The following is a 10,960-nucleotide window of genomic DNA, read 5'->3' as shown; positions in this document are numbered from 1 at the left end:
GGAAGTTCAATAGGAAGTACAGTTCAGTAACAGCCAACTCACATTTGGGAAGTCAATGAAGAGACTAACATTAAGGACATAGGGGGCTGTACCAGAAAGTGCAGAGATTAGTGTTGTAACCAGGGTAGGGCTGGGTTTTTTCTTGTTTTTTTTTTTTTTTTTTTTTTTTGAGACAGAGTCTAGCTATGTAGTCCAGACTGGCCTCAAACTTATGGCAATCCCCCTGCCTTAGCCTGCTAAGCCCTGGGGTTATAGGTGTGCATCACCATGTAATGTTTTCTCTTCCTTCCTTCCTTCCTTCCTTCCTTCCTTCCTTCCTTCCTTCCTTCCTTTCTTCTTTCTTTCTTTCTTTTTCTGTCACAGTCTCACTATGTGGTTCAGGTTGGCCTTGAACTCGTTATGTAGCCCACTCTGGTCTTGAACTTGCAGCAATCTTCCTGCCTCACACTCCCACATGCTGGGATTTCAGGGGTGTGCGACCATTCCTGGCAGAGATAAATTTTGTGTAGATAAAACTAACCACCAATGAATCCTTCCATCATATGGGTTCGTTTTGAATTGATCTCTGCCCTCTTTTCTATTTTGACCTGAGTATTTCACCATCTCTGTTTTTGGGCTGCAGTCTGTCCTTAGTCTTCAGCTGACCATGAGTGCACAATATTGTGCTGACTTTCCCAGGTAGTACATGCCCAGTATACCTGCTGGCATGAGCACTTTGGGTGCAGATTCATCAATCTTCAGCAACTCAACCACTGAAAGATTTTTTTAAATGGTGTTTGCACTCTCCTGAAGTGAAAGAGTTTCCAAGAAGATTTTAAACACAAATTTTGGTTTCTTAGATCTTGTTTACAACTTCAGCTATGATTATTCAAAAACTGGGTCTATGAGGGCTGGCCAGATAGCTCAGTGGACTAAGGCACCTACTTAGGCAGAGCGCGGGGGTGGGGTTCCATCCCCAGTGTGCTGTTCCAACCCCTTCCCCAGGGGCGCGCTGAGACAGCGATTGAGACTGGGCAACTGAGACGGGGCCTGGTGGCGCACACCTGAAATCCCAGCAGAGAGAATCATTATGAATCTAATCTACGTAGCGAGACCCTGTAGACCCTGCAGACCCTGTACCAAATACATCAAAAAGTAAATAAAGAAAAACTGGGTCTGTGAAGCATTGTTACAGCTTGTATCCAGACATGCCCCCATAGCCTCACACAGTCATAAGTGGCACTTTTTCAGAGGTGGCTGGATCTAGACTGTGTGATGCTAGGATGGATTCATGGAGCAGTGCTAAGGTCAAGGGCACTAGGACCAAGGGTATGGGTGCTACCTACCCTAAGGAACCTGCGTAAGCTACAAGGGACTGAAAGACCTGTGGTCAGCCCGTGTTGCTTTGTTAACTTCTGCCCACTGTGAGCTGCTTCTCCTCTGTGAGGCCACACTGCTTTGGCACCAGCCAATCATGGACTGAAACCTCTACAAACCATGAGCTAAATAAGCCCTGCCCCCCTTAATTTTGTGTCAGGTATTTTGTCTCAGCAATGAGGGCAAAGCAACTTGCTTCATTCCTTTGTTGATGGGACTGTTGCAAGGGGCCACCAGCATGGGTGACTTGCTGAACATCATCATGTGTTAATCTGACCTCTAGAGCCATAAATGATGGTGTTATGCTCTGGCAATTGCAGATAGTGCATTAGGCTAAAAAGAAGAAATTCATATGCAAAATCCTTAGATTTTATGTAGTAACTAACTTTTACAAAAAAGCTGACTTTTAAAAGTGTTTTCCATTTCTTTAGGACAACTGAAAAAAAAGTTAACTGAGTTCAGGGTAAAGGAATTCTGAAGACATACTCTAACAGTGCTTGTCTTCAAAGAGAAAAATTATTTAATAACAAGTAAAGATTTCAAATACTCATCATATGTCTTAAATTGATTAAAAATTATTTCTTTAATAACTCAAAGTTCAATTGTTATTACCTACCCTATTACTCTTCAAATATCCACATTGTTTTATTCTAATGATTTTGCTTTTCCAAAAACTTATCAATTTTATATGCAAATATTTAATTGCTTCCTATGAAGGAAGGAGGGGATGATGAAAATGCCTGGAGTGGGACTTCAGAAAAACAAAGCATTTATCTCTATTTTTGTCTGTTGAGATGTTTTAAGGTTAATAATTGGGAATTGTTCATTTTAAAGCCACACTGCATTAAAAAAGACACATGGCTCCTGCTGATAGGATTTTCAGACTGCCTAGGATTTATTATAATTTTATGAGAGAAAAATCTTAATAGCCTAACGATCAAATACATTATAAAATAATTTTAGAAAACCCAAGTATTTATAATTTTTCTAATTGTTCTTTGTAAATTTCACTTTCCCCTCTTGTACAGTTATGCTATCAGGATTTAGAATTTTAAATTGAAGCTTTCATTCATTTTATAACAGTTTGATGAACGTTTTATCTTCCCTGGGAATTATTATTTCCGGAGGTAGTAAGAACAATCATCTATTATATAGTCTGCATTTCTTGAGTTGTTTTCTGTTGTCAACTTAGGAAAATTAATTAGATTAATTCCCTAAATTCTAGAGAGTATTATTAGATATCAATTAAGCACTCTGAAATAGTTGTTTTAGAGTAGTTTATAGACTAATTTTAAAAGAAAGAAACTCATCTTAGATTTATATATTTTACTGCATAATATCATACGACTTAACATCTATTAATCTTGCTATTTTATAAAAAATGTTTCTATGCATTCTAAATAAGATATTAGTTAACTTCAGGCATGATTTTCCTGTTTCTTTATCTTTTTTTTTTTTTTTTTTCAAAACCGGAGACGGAATTAAGTCCCTTGTGCTGGGCAGGGAAGTACGTATTCCACTGAGCCATCTCCCCAACCCCTCTTTATCTATGTTTTAAGTAGGTTTAAATTCAGTATAATCTTTAAGGAAAGAAAAGAAAAAAACACCTGCACCTTGCAGCTAGGGCCTAAGCTCTGCCTTCCTGAGATTCTCTTAGTGCAGTTAAACAGTTTCCACAAAATAGTTCCACTTTGTCATATGTCAGGAACAAATCGCCAGCTGGATAGATTGCCTCAGACGTTATCTGATGAGAGAATATACTCCCTTAGGTTGATGGTAAATTAAATCCCAGTCCACTTAATAATTTGTTTAAAAACCAGTGGTTTCAAGTTAAAAGCCATTCATTTTATAAACTGAACAAGAAAAAGAACAGAAAAAGTGACAGTCTGGCCCTTTAAATTATTAGAGTACGGTAGTCCATCCAGCACCCTTAAAGCAATTTTTTTCTTTCTTTTTTAAATCTTTCATTTATTTATTTGGTACAGGATCTAGTTATGCAGCTCAGACTCTAGTGATCCTCCCATCTCATCCTCCCCAGCTCAGGGATTACAGGCATGGCCATGCCCGGGTTTAGTGGCCCTTGCTGCGGCATGCGGTACCGGAAATCGAACCCAGGTCTCTGCACTTGCCAGTTAGGAGCTTGGACCACTGAGCTATCTCCCCAGCCCCAAGCAATTTCTTAGTTGTTGTTTTACCTCTAAATGCATTCTTAGGGCATTCAGCGGCACTTTCCAGCTCTTTGGCAGCCGTGTGGGATGGATGTGCTTCCCATAGGCCATAGGCCCTCCCTAGCCCTCTGGTATCCTCTCACCCTGGTGAGAGCATTCATGATGTATCTTCTCAGTCTGATCTATACATGTTCCAAGTTGTTTAGTAAATTATCCCAGAATCCTAAGATTTTTGATTAATCAAAATTCTTCATCCTGTGAAGAAGCACAAAGTCAAGTCAGATAACTTGGACTTGTTTGCCCTGCTTCAGTTCCCAGATTGAGAATACTGAAGTGGTCTGTGCTGTGAAACATTTCTAAGAATAACAGCTGGCCAATGGTCTCTCTCTCTCTCTCTCTCTCTCTCTCTCTCTCTCTCTCTCTCTCTCTCTCTTTTTTTTTTTGCTGTACCAGGGATTGAACTCAGTACCCTGCACTTGCCAGGCAGGCGCTTATTCTCCTGAGCTATCTCCCCAGCCCAAGAACTGGCCAATGGGAAACTTTCCTTGCAGTGAGGAGAAATGTGCTTGCATTGGCTGGGAAGACACAGATGTAGATATTTTAGAGCTTATCTCAGATGTAAATAAATTGCCAAAGGAAGACTTGATTGCCTTCCAGGCGAGGTGCAATGTCGTACATAGTAATGGCCTGTTACCATACTAACTGCTTAGTATTGCCTTCTTCAGCCTTAGAGATTCTTCGAGAACTCTTTGGTTAGGTGATTAGCCATAATTAGAGGTCTCTAGTCATCATATTTCTATTTCTAAAACTCACTGTCAGTGAGCAGGGGCAGGATCATTTTCTCCTCAGTATCGCATCAACACCATACGAAGGAGGGGAAAATCTCCCCTTTGCATTATCAGTGGTGTGTTAAGTAAACACATTGGCCCAGGAGAGTTTTGAACTTGTTTGATAGAATAGTCCAAAGAGAGTGAGAAACATGATTGTAGACAGGTCCTCTCCTTCATCTTTCAGTACCTACTTAGCTATTGAAAGAAAACAGTGGGTAAGACGTTTCCTAAAGTTGAAGCAATAGCTTCTTAGGGTCTTGGTACTTCATTATTTTAATGCTTTACATTTGATACAATTATTAAAGATCAATTTTAAATATAGCTTTCCAGTGATATATTTTAAGTAATATATATTTTAATATCTATGTAAAAGGTGAGAGTAGAGGACTGAATATCTTACCTCTTATATGAGTAATGTCAGACTGCACTGTTAAGGTGCACATTATTTCAAAGGAAGGTGCTCTAAAGATACTCAGATTATTTCCAAAAAATACAATAAGGGAGATAGATTTGGGGTTTATTTTTTATTGAAATGGAAATTGACTTATTTGCCACAAGCTATTTTTTTCCTCTGGCTATAAGGTTTGTGCAGACTGGTTTGGTAAGTGCTAAAATTTTCTCTCTCTTTCCTTTTTCAAGGAATTGTTAACATTAGAATGGGGGGTAGGGACAGAGAAGTTGGTGTCAATACCATTTAATAAGACACAGTTTTTGCAAATTATAGAAAAAATCATTTTACACAAGAATTTTAACCATTTGCAATAAATATAGGTATATAGATTGTATGTATTCATATATCATTTTTCATTTTATTGAGTAAAAGATAATTAAAAGTGACATTAAAACCTTGGTGAAAAGAAAAGACTTACAGAAGATCATATACCCAGATTGGTTACCTGTTCTAAATACTTTGTTGGCTACTCTCTTATTTCATGCTTTTATTAATTTTTAAAAATTATTTTATAAAATAATTTTCAAAAGTCAACATGCATTACAGTTTAATCATGAAATATGATATATGGACAGCAGTTTCCCACCTTACTTTTCTTTCTTTCTTTTTTTTTTTTTGTTCATGTTAGGTATTTTATTACAGCAATGAAAAGCTGATTTACACATTGGTTTCCACAGGAGAGAAAAGTGTGACAGCACCCCCAGCCAGGCCAGTAGGGCACCACTACGGGAGCCATGTCCCTATTTCTCCTCTGGGTCTTTTATTTGGTCCTTCAGATTTTCCATGCTGCCAATTTGACCCAGAGTCCTTTGCTTTAGGATGACCATGGGATTTTTTGTTGGCTTCTCAGTGCCACTCTTCCCCTTCCTTGGGATCTTCTTTCTTTGGTTCAACTTTTACTTCTCTGCCTTGTTTGAACAGCTAAACAGCACTGGTGTAGTCACTCAAGAGTGAGTGCAGGTAGCACATAAAAATCCACATAGTAAGAACAGCTTTCCATGTAGCAGAATTTGCAGCCCTTCTCTTCTGGGCTACATTACTGAGGGGTCCCCCTCTTCCTCTGAGTCTTCAGTTAATGTGTTGCAGTCTTAAGACTGCACCACCGTACTTTTCAACATCTTATTCAATAGAGGTATAGCTATTAAACTCAGCTCTTTGAAACTTTTTGATAGATGACATTCATTCTGTGTTGTACTTTATTTCATTCCACTAAGAACACTTAACATGAACCCAACCCTTTTGATAGATTTTCAAGGGTACAGTATAATACTGTTAATTACAAACACAATGTTGTACAATAGATCTCTAGAATTTTGTATATTTTAACTGAAACTTTGTATCTTTTAAATAGTAACTCCACATTCCCTTCTCCTTAGCTCCAGCCAGCATCATTTCGTTTTTTGATCCCATCAATTTTGCTTATCTCATATAAGAAAAATCAGGTAATATTTGTCTCTCTGCACCTGAATTATTTCATTAGGCATAAAGTGGGCCATGTTCATCCATGTCATCAGATATGATTTCCTTGTTTTTAAAGGTTGAATAACATCTTCATCATAAATCTATGCCACATTTTTTTTTCTGCTGGGGATCAAACTCAAGACCTTGTGCTTGCTAGGCAGGCTCTTAAGCCACTGAGGTATCTCCCTGGCCCATATGCCACATTTTTATCCATTCATTTGTTAATGTTGATTTATTTCCATATATTACCTATAGCAAGTACTGTCAAAGTGAATACAGGAATGCTAAAATCTTTTCAAGATTCTGATTTCAGTCTTTTTGGATACACGTCAGAGGTAATATTGTTGGATTTTATGGTAGTTTTAATTTATTGAAGGATAGCCATGCTGTTTCCACTGAGGATGCATCATTTTCTTTTCTCACCAAGATTATGCAAGGCTTTGATTTTTCCACATCTTTGCCAATACTTTACAATTTTACAACTTAATATAGAACTTGAAATGACCAGGAATAGTCAAATCACTCCTCAGAAAGAACGCTAGAAGCTTTACACTTTCTGATGTCAAATATGTTATAGAGCTACAGTAATCAAAGTAGTATAGAATGTAAATTGAAGGACAGAATAGAGAGTTCAGAAATAAATATGCACACATTTATCAATTAATCTTTAGTAAAAGTACCTAAAGGATAAAATAAGGAAGAGACAGTCTATTCAATAAGTGGTGTGAATAAATAGGATATTCACATCAAAATAATAAAATTGGACCCTTGTCTTATACCATATACAAAATCATTTCAAAATGGATTAAAATGTTAGAAATATGACCTGAAACTATAAAACTAGAAGAATAGGTAAAGAGAAATCTTCTTGATGTTGGTTTTGGCAATGATTTCAATCATTTTATTGGCTGTTTGTGTCTTCCAAATCCTTGTGCTGGAACATCAATGGCAGTGTGAGGGGAGTGGGAGGTGAGAAGCGATTAAGTCATGAGGGCTCGGAATGAGTATCCTTCTGCAAGACGCCTGGAGGAGTCTCCCGTCCTTTCGGGCTTGTGAGGTTTTAGGAGGATCAAGCATGTTGCGGTAGAAGGTGACCAGCTTGGAAGAAGTGGCTTCTTGCCACACACTGAACTTAGTGGTGCCTTGATCTAGGGCTTCCTAATATCTATAAGTATGAGAAGTTCCTTGCCGTTGTTTATAAACCAGACTATGATATTTTGTTATAGCAATCTGAACAGATCAAGACAATAGATATGACACCAAAAGCATAGGCGACAAAACCAAAAATAAACAAGTAGAAATGCATCAGACTAAAAAGCTGCTGGACAGCAGAGAAATCAACACAGTGAAAAGGCATCCTGTAGAGTGGAATAAATATTTGAAAAGCCATGTACCTGACAAGAGCTTATTTTCCAAATATACAAGGAACTCTTAGAATAGAACTCAAAAGAAAATATCAAAACTGTAATAATTTGAATAAAAATAGGGTAGGGATATGAATAAATATTTCTTCAAACAAGATAAACATGTCTGAGCAGTATATGAAAAAGTGTTCAACATTATCGATCAGCAAGGAAATGCAAATCAAGACCACAATGAAGTATTACCTGCTTCATAGAATGCCTACACTGATAACAATGTGCTGGAGGAAGTGGGATGTTTATTTTGCACAACTTGAAAGTTATCTTTAGTATGTGAAGACTAAACAGGACCTTTGTAAGTTTCTCTCTGTCCCATTGGCATTAGGTACACCAATCCATATCCACATAAAAGCACAAGCTGTCACTTCTGCCTTCCACTTATCCTTGTGTAGTCTCAAGTAACAAAATTGATTTTTAAAAATGTTAATTTGAAAAACAGCGGAGATAAGATTCAAGGATGCTTGCTCTCAGAGAAGGATTATTTATTAAGGGAAAGACATCCTTTGGAAATTATTACCATAATTATCACTAAGAACCCAATTCTATGTTTCTTATTAAGGCAAATTCCCTATTAGGCTCACACAAGACGGATGTTGATTGCAGTGGGATATATGCCTCAATGGGGCTAAGTAATCAGCTTTGAAATGTCATTCAGAGAGAGTCAGCAGAGCAGAGACTATTCTCTCCCAGGTCTCAATAGATATATAGAATTGTCAAGGATTTGACATCTTGCTTGCATCAGTAACTGGTCTGGATTCTTCCAGAAGCTATATTTGAAGCTTCAGGAAAACTCTATTGGAACAATGAAAATGTCCAATCCTTCCACAGGTCTTCGCTTCACCATGACCTCCCTAAGCCACCGCCTCACATCGATGACACTGTGGGATTTCCCCCTGGCATCTAACACTCGTGCCTCCTCCCTAGTTTCCCCACAGTAACCACCATAACCGTCTCATGTCACAAATTGTCATAGGCTGCTTTTCCTTGGAGTTAGCAAGCAGTTTCTACATGTTAATCCTCCTGCAAAATGGCTACGCTGAGTGGCCCCAAGTCTAACCTGGTCTGCGAACGTCACTTTGCTATGAAAACTTTCCCAATGGTGATTTAGTACGGAAGGATAAAACCAGTCTTTATAAAGGTATATACAGCCCTCACATGATCTAGCCCTTGTCCATTTGGTAAAATTAACCTCTGAAGTGCCCAGTGATTGTAGTAGTTTCAGGGGCTTTATATATATTGGGTATGTATAAGATTTCTCTTTACAAAGAATATTCTTTTTCCCTTTTTAATGTGACTATTTCAATTGGTGGCATACACGTCTCTTTACAAAGGATGTCTTCTTCTACATGCGCCATGTATCAATTGTTTATTTCCTTCAATACATTTGTGATCATTTGTCTGTAATGTTGGTTGGCTGTCTGCTCATTTGACTGATACAAGGCTAGGGATTAAATTTATTTTATTCTCTAAAGTATTCAGAATTCAGGACTATGCCTATCCCATACCAGATGTTTAAAAAATGTTCCTGCACTGAGTAAATAAATCAACAAATAAATGAGCTGAAGCAATTACAGAAGACACTGTTCTACAAAACCATTGGGGAGAAAGGGGAACTAGCCAACTTCTGGGTCCCTCGGAACTCAGTGGAGGGTGCTGTGCTGTGGCTTGCTACTTGAGTGCTTGGTACACTTCAAGGAAGAAATTACAGTCTATAGCAATATCTCATGTCTGAAGAATATTAAAAGTTTTGGAATGCAGTTTTATAAAATGTCAAGTGTCTATTGTATTGATGTTTCATGTTTCAAAGTGAGCTAAAGTAAATTGAATTCTCATTTTTACTCATAAAATTGCTACATGTCTCCAAGGAAGAGTCAGTCTCTACAAACAAAAATAAGAAAGCCAGCAAACAAATATGATGTGGGCAGTCATTTCAGAATCTCCAGTCTTCCTGGCATGCGATGGAGAAACATCACAGCAAAGTCACTGCAGAGTAGGGTTACTCATGAGCATTGCCTGAGATGGGCAGCTCTAATACTGTGAGTGTGTGAATCAGCAACTCTCAGCACATTATTTGGACTTACTGCATTTGAGATGCTACCGAGCATCGAAGGCGACACAGCTAGCAGGCTTCTGAAAGCCAGATGATAGAAGAGAGGTTTTGAGGTATAAGTGTGGTATTTCAGAGCATGTGGTTGGAATTTTAAGTCAAGGCAACTGCAGAAGTCATACAGAGAGGCAGTAAGGAAGAAGATTGTTCAGGACTGAATTCTGGGGAAAGGCAACAGTTAGAAGTAAGACAGAGAAAGAAAGGTCCAAAAGGGAGTTGGAGTGAGATTTGGTAAGAAGACAGTAGATGATGTAAGAGTTTGTGTTGTCAATTAAGTAAAGAGCTGGAAGAGCAAGGAGAGAAGACCCAGTTTCTACCATATGGAACCCTGGGGAGACTTGTTCCTCCTGATTTCCAGGAGCATAGGAACACCTCAAAATCAGCTGTGTAATCACCTTAGTTATTTAATGCAGGTTTCATCTATGAACGTATTTCTTCACTTCATCTGCAGAAATGATAACTACTGTGTGAGTTATGAACACTGTCAAATCACCTACTTTAAAGCAAAATTTTTACCCTATTTGTCTGTAACTTCAGGTTATTCCTAAATTCTCTGGATACTTTCCACAATTCTTCCTATTTTGCCATCATATACAGAATCTAAAATCTTCAAAAGTCTTCACTATTAAAATGCAAGCTATTTTGGATGCAGTCTATTATCTCTTGAAAATCATCCTCATTCATTTAAAAAAACATATTAGCTCTTCACCTTCAGTATATTTGAATTGTGTTGTAGAAGCCTTGGAATATTAAGCTTATCAGAAAGTTAGGACAAATTTTCCCTAGAGGGCGGAGAGTAATTTTAAATTCAAAGTGGGGAAAAAGGGCCATATCTTAAAATAGAAGCAAATTTTTTCTCTGTTTCACATTCTCTCAAGATATCCACAATCCTTTTTAAACTCTGTATTTATTATTAAATACAAGCAATTTAGCTCCTTTGTAAGGTTATGCAAATAACTCATCTAGAATTAGCATTTAACATGCAGTTCTTATATCCACACAAATGTTTTGTATAAAGTTGTTTTAAAAAGATTCAAATCTTTATAATTAGGAAGGGAAAATATATTAATGGGAATAAAGGGATACTCTGCTAATCTCCCATATGTAAATTAGCTTATAATTTCCATCATTTACTTTAGAAGCAACAGAACAATGGAACTTGTATT

This window comes from Octodon degus, unplaced genomic scaffold, assembly GCF_000260255.1.
Source record: "Octodon degus isolate 3935 unplaced genomic scaffold, OctDeg1.0 scaffold00150, whole genome shotgun sequence".
Taxonomy (NCBI): Eukaryota; Metazoa; Chordata; class Mammalia; order Rodentia; family Octodontidae; genus Octodon; species Octodon degus.
This window is presented reverse-complemented; position numbering follows the sequence as displayed.